Source organism: Pteropus alecto, unplaced genomic scaffold, assembly GCF_000325575.1.
Source record: "Pteropus alecto unplaced genomic scaffold, ASM32557v1 scaffold746, whole genome shotgun sequence".
NCBI classification, from domain to species: domain Eukaryota; kingdom Metazoa; phylum Chordata; class Mammalia; order Chiroptera; family Pteropodidae; genus Pteropus; species Pteropus alecto.
In genome coordinates, this window is record NW_006438900.1 from 441,100 (window position 1) to 447,099 (window position 6,000).

The 6,000-nt window shown below is 36.7% G+C and overlaps 1 pseudogene; it reads right to left on the reverse strand.

Annotated features, from left to right (window-relative positions):
* Positions 1-5,449: 5,449 nt before the first annotated feature.
* LOC112483102 lies at positions 5,450-5,568 on the reverse strand (annotated as a pseudogene).
* Positions 5,569-6,000: the final 432 nt, after the last annotated feature.

Here is a 6,000-nt window from a genome sequence, read left to right on the forward strand (position 1 = left end):
CAGGGAGTCACCATGGTAGGACGAGTGGTGTTCACCAGGTTAATGTAGATTCAAATTTGGCACCCATCTGCACCTGCAGGCCATGTTGGAGGAGGGCTCAACACAGGAAAGTTGGTAACTCTCCCTCCAGCCCTTACCCTGAAGCCACACAATTCAATTTCTCCCACAGGTCTCTGGCCACTTTGAGCTGCTGTCCCTTTGCTAGTGCCCAGGGTATTTGTGAGCAAGTGAGTATGTGCACGGGCCTTTTAATAGGATGCCTGGGTTTCGAGCAGCTTTCTGTCACACCTGGATGGAATCCCTGCTAATTTTCAAAGCCAGATGTTGTGGGGGCTCCTCATCCCAGCACTGGAGCCCTGCTGATTCTCATCCACCACAAATGTGAAACCAGGCCATTTTGTGTCTCCACTCCTCTTGTCGGTCTCAACATGGCTTCTCCTTTTTATCCTTAGTTAGTAGAGTTCTGTTCAGCTGGCTTCAGAGTTCTATAATTTAGTTGTAATTTTGATGTGGTCATGGGAGGAGGTGAGTACAGTATTCACCTATTCCACCATCTTGACCAAAACCAACATATATGTGTTTTTTTCCCCTCCTTCCCCACACCACTAGTAACCACTAGTCTATAGCCCACTGGTAACCACTAGCCTATAGTCCATGAGTCTCTGTTTGTTTGTCTTGCTCATTTGTTGCTTTTAGGTTTATATCCCACATATAAGTGATATCATGTGATTTTCGACTTTATCTGTCTGGCTTATTTCATTAGCATGATTATCTCGAGGTCCATCCATGTTGTCACAAATGGCAGTATTTCATCTCTTCTTATGACTGAGTAATATTCCATTGTACATATGTACCACAGCTTCTTTAGCCAATCATCTATCATAGGACACTTCAGTTTCTTCCATATCCTGACCGTCGTGAATAATGCTGTTATGAACATCGGTGTGCAAATATCTTTACAGATATGGGTCTTCAAGTCTTTGGGGTAAATGCCCAGTAGAGGGATTGCTGGATCATATGGTAGATCTATTCTTAGTTTTTTTGAGGAACCTCAATACTGTTTTCCAGAGTGGCTATACCAATTCACAGCCCCACCAGCAGTGTATGAGGGTCCCTTTTTCTCCATATCTTCTCCAACATTTGTTATTACTTATCCTGTTGATTGTAGCTATTCTAACGGGTGTGAGATGGTATCTCAGTGTGGTTTTCATATGCATTTCCCTAACAGCAAGCGATGTTGAACATCTTTTCATATAGTTGTTGTCCATTTGTATGTCCTCTAGAAAGAAGCGTCTGTTCAGGTTCTCTTCCCATTTTTCGATTGGATCATTTTGTTGTTGTTATTGAGTTCTATGAGTTCTTCATATATTTTGGATATTAGGCCCTTATTGGAGGTGTTGCTTGCAAATATATTTTCCCATTTGGATGGTTCTCACTTTACTTTGTTGACGATTTATTTTGCTGAGCAGAAGCTTTTTAGTTTGATGTAGTCCCATTCATTTATTTTACCTTTTACTTCCCTTGCTTTTGAGGTCAAATTCATAAAATCCTCTTTAAGTCCAAGATCCTTGAGTTTAGTTCCTATGTTTTCTTCTATACATGTTATTGTTTTAGGTCTTAAATATAGGTTCTTAATCCATTTTGAGTTAATTTTGGTGTATGGTGATAGACAACAGTCTAATTTCATACTTTTGCAGGTGGCTTTCCAGTTTCCCAGCACCATGTATTGAAGAGGGTTTCCTTTCTCCACTGTATGTTTTTGGCTTCTTTGTCGAAGATTATTTGCACATATAAATATGGGTTTACTTCTGGACTCTCTATTCAGTTCCACTGGTCCTTGTGCCTGTTTTGCTGCCGATATCATGCCATTTTGATTACTGTCGCTTTGTAGTATAATTTGAAGTTGGGCAGAGCGATGCCTCCAGTGTCGTTCTTTTTCCTCAGGATGGCTTTGGTAATTGGGAGTCTTCTGTGCTTCCATTCAAATCTGATGATTTTTTGTTTTATTTCTTTAAAAAATGCCAATAGGGTTTTGATGGGGATTGTATTAAATCTGTATAGTGTTTTAGGTAATATGGTCATTTTAACTATGTTGATTCTTCCAATTCATGAACACGGAATATCTTTTCATTTCTTTGTATCTTCTTCAATTTCTTTGAATAGGGTCTTGTAGTTTTCATTATATGGGTTCTTCACATGTTTCGTTAGATTTATTCCTAGGTATTTTATTCTTTATGTTGCAATTGCAAAAGGAATTATTTTTCCCACTTCGTTTTCTGATGCTTCATTATTAGAGCATAAGAACGATATGGATTTTTGAATGTTAATTTTGGATCCAGATACACGACTGTATTTGATTATTGTTTCTAGTAGTGTTCTTGTGGAGTCTTTAGGGTTTTCTATATAGAGAATCATGTCATCTGCAATAGAGACAGTTTGACTTCTTCGTTTCCCATTTGGATGCCTTTTATATCTTTCTCTTGTCTAATTGCACTCACTAGGACCTCCAATGTTATATTGAATAAGAGTGGCAATAGTGGACAGCCTTGCCTTGTTCCTGATCTTAGAAGGAAGGTTTTTAGTTTTTCACCATTAAGTATAATGTTGGCTGTGGGTTTATCATATATGGCCTTTATTATGTTAAGGTACTTTCCTTCTATACTGATTTTATTAAGTGTTTTGATCATAGATGGATGCTGTATCTTGTCGAAGGTTTTTTCTGCTTCTATTGATATGATCATATTCGTATTTTTTAATTTGTTTATGTTGTGCGTATGTTGAACAATCCCTGTGCCTCTGGGATGAAGCCCATTTGATTGTGGTGTATAAACCTTTTAATATGTTGCTGTATTTGGTTCGCTAGTTTTTTATTTAGGATGTTTGCATCTGTGTTCATGAGAGATATTGGTCTGTCATTTTCTTTTTTTGTGTTATCTTTACCAGGTTTTGGTATCAGAGTAATATTGGCCTCATAAAATGTGTTGGGAAGTATTGCCTCCTATTCGATTTTTTGGAAGAGTTTGAGGAGAATAGGTATTAAATCTTTTTTGAATGTTTGGTAGAATTCACTGGTGAAGACATCTGGTCCTGAACTTTTACTGTTTGGTAGGTTTTCGATGATTGTTTCAATTTCCATACTGCTGATCAGTGTATTTAGATTTTCCTGTTCTTATTGATTCAGTCTAGGAAGGTTGTATTTTTCTAAGTACTGTTCCATTTTTTCTAAATTATTCAATTTGGTATTATATACTTTTTAATAGTATTCTTGTATGATCCTTTGTATTTCTGCGATTTCAGTCGTAATTTCCCCTCTTTCATTCCTGATTTTGTTTATTTGTGTCCTTTCTTTTTTTTCTTTAGTGAGTCTAGCCAGGGGTTTGTCAATTTTATTAATCTTCTCAAAGAACCAGCTCTTTGTTGCATTTATTTTTTTCTATTGTTTTTTCATTCGTTTGTTTTCAATTGCATTTATTTCCGCTCTAATTTTGATTATTTTTTTTCCTTCTGCTGATGTTATGCTTCATTTGTTCTTCTTTTTCTGGTTTTTTTAAAATGAAGCATGAGGTTATTTATTTGGGCTCATTCTTGTTTTTGGAGGTAAGCCTGTAATGATATGAACTTTCCTCTTAGGACCACTTTTGCGGTGTCCCAAAAGTTTTGATATGTTGTACTATCATTATCATTTGTTTCTATATATCTTTTGATCTTTCTTTTTATTTCTTCTCTGACCCAGTCATTCTTCAGTAACATGTTGTTTAATCTCCATGTATTTGTGGTTCTTCCTGCTTTCTTTTTGCAGTTGATTTCTAGTTTCAAAGCATTATGATTAGAGAATATGGTTGGTATGATTTCAACCCTCTTATATTTTGTTGAAGGTATGTCTGTGTCCCAGTATGTGGTCGATTCTTGAGAATGTTTCATGTGCACTAGAGAAGAATGTATAAGCAGCTGTTTGGGGATGGAAGGCTCTATAAATGTCAATTACATCCAATTGGTCTAATGTGTCATTTAAGGATGTTATTTCCACATTGATTTTCCGTTTGGATGATCTGTCCATATCCGACAGTGGGCTATTTAAGTCCCCTACTGTGATAGAGTTTCGTTATGTTTCTTCCTTTAGTTCTGGAACTGTTTTACATGTTTCAGGGCTTCCTGATTGGGAGCATAGATACTAACAAATGTTATTTCTTCTTGGTGCATGATTCTCTTTCTCATTATGAAATGTCCCTCGGTATCTTTCTTTACCTTTTTTATTTTGAAATCTATTTCATCTAATATTAGTACCACTACTCCCGCTTTTCCCTGAATGCCATTTGCTTGAAATATCATATTCCACTCTTTCACTTTGAGTCTATATTTGTCTTTGGAGCTGAGATGTGTCTCCTGAAGGTAGCATATGGTTGTGTTTTGTTTTTTGATCCAATCTGCAACTCTGTGCCTTTTTATTGGTGAATTCAGTCCATTTACATTTAGGGTGATTATTGAAATATGAGGTCTTCTTATAGCCATTTTATCTTTTCTTTCTGGTAGCTTGGTGTTTCCATTGCTTCCTTGTCCTTGTGTTTCTGTTTTCTTCATTTTGGTTGGCTTTTTTGGGTTTTACCTCTGATTCTTCTTGTTTCATGTTATATGTTTCAGTTCTGAATCTTTGGTGTGTAGTTACCATTACGTGTCTGGAAAGGTCTTAATTTCTCCTTCGTATCTAAAGGAGAGCTTAGCTGGGTACATTATTCTAGGCTGCTAATTCCTTTCACTTAATAGTTTAAATATTTGATTCCACTCCTTTCTGGCTTGTAAGGTTTGCACTTAGAAGTCTGATGATAATCTAATGGCTTTACCCTTATAAGTTACCGTTTTCTCCCTGGCTGCCTTGAGAATTCTGTCTTTGTCATTGATTTTTGATAATTTTAATACAGCGAGTCTTGGTGAAGGCCTTTTTGGGTTGAGATAATTGGGTGTTCTGTTGACTTTTTGAATTCCAAGCTCCAGTTCATTTCTTAGATTTGAGAAATTCTCATCAATATTTGTCTGAGAATGCTTTCTAGTCCCTGCTCCTTTTCCTTGCCTTCAATAATGCCCATTATTCTTATGTTTCTTCTCCTGATGGTATCAGCTAGTTCTTGAATTTCTCTTTCATTATTTTTCATTCTTAGGTTTCTCTCTTCTAGATTTCTTTTTCTTTTTTACTTTTTTCTTTTTTTTAGGCTAGGCAACTATTGGTTGACCTCACAGATTGCAAGGAACTTGTCAGCTTACAACCCTTATTTTTTATTTATTTACTTATTTATTTTTTATGCCTACCACACCTGGTCTTCCTAGGTGGTCTGCCATCCAAGTACTAACCAGGCCCACCCCTGCTATTTTTGGGCTAAGGAAATGAAAATCTCTTTATTTCTGACACATAAGAGTTCCATGCATACAATCCTTATTTTTTATTTTTTATGTTTTATGCCTACAGCACCTGGTCTTCCTAGGTGGCCTCCCATCCAAGTACTAACCAGGCCCTGCCCTGCTTAGCTCCCGAGATCAGACAAGATCAGGCTTGTTCAGGGTGGCATCGCTGTAGACTTTTGTCTAGATTTCTGTCTTCAGTATCACTGATCCTTTCCTCCATTTGGTCAACTCTATTTCCCAAACTTGCTATTTCATTTTTCAACTCTTGCAGTTTGTTCTTCATCTCCAGAAGTTCTATTTGGTTCTTTTTGAGGGTTTCAATCTCCTTGCTCTGCTCCTCTAGTTGTTTTTTCAATTCCTGAAATTGTTGTTTTGAGTTGTTTTGGATCTCATTGAGTTGGGAATAGTATTCCATTTTATGGGTATACCACATTTTATTTATTCCTTCATCAGTTGATGGACATTTGGGTTTCTACCTTGGGACCATTATGAATAATGCTTCTATAAGATATTTGGGGAATACACTTTTATTTTTCCTGGGTGTATACCTAGCAGTGGAATTGCCGGATCATATCACTTTACATTCAACCATCTGAGAAACTGCCA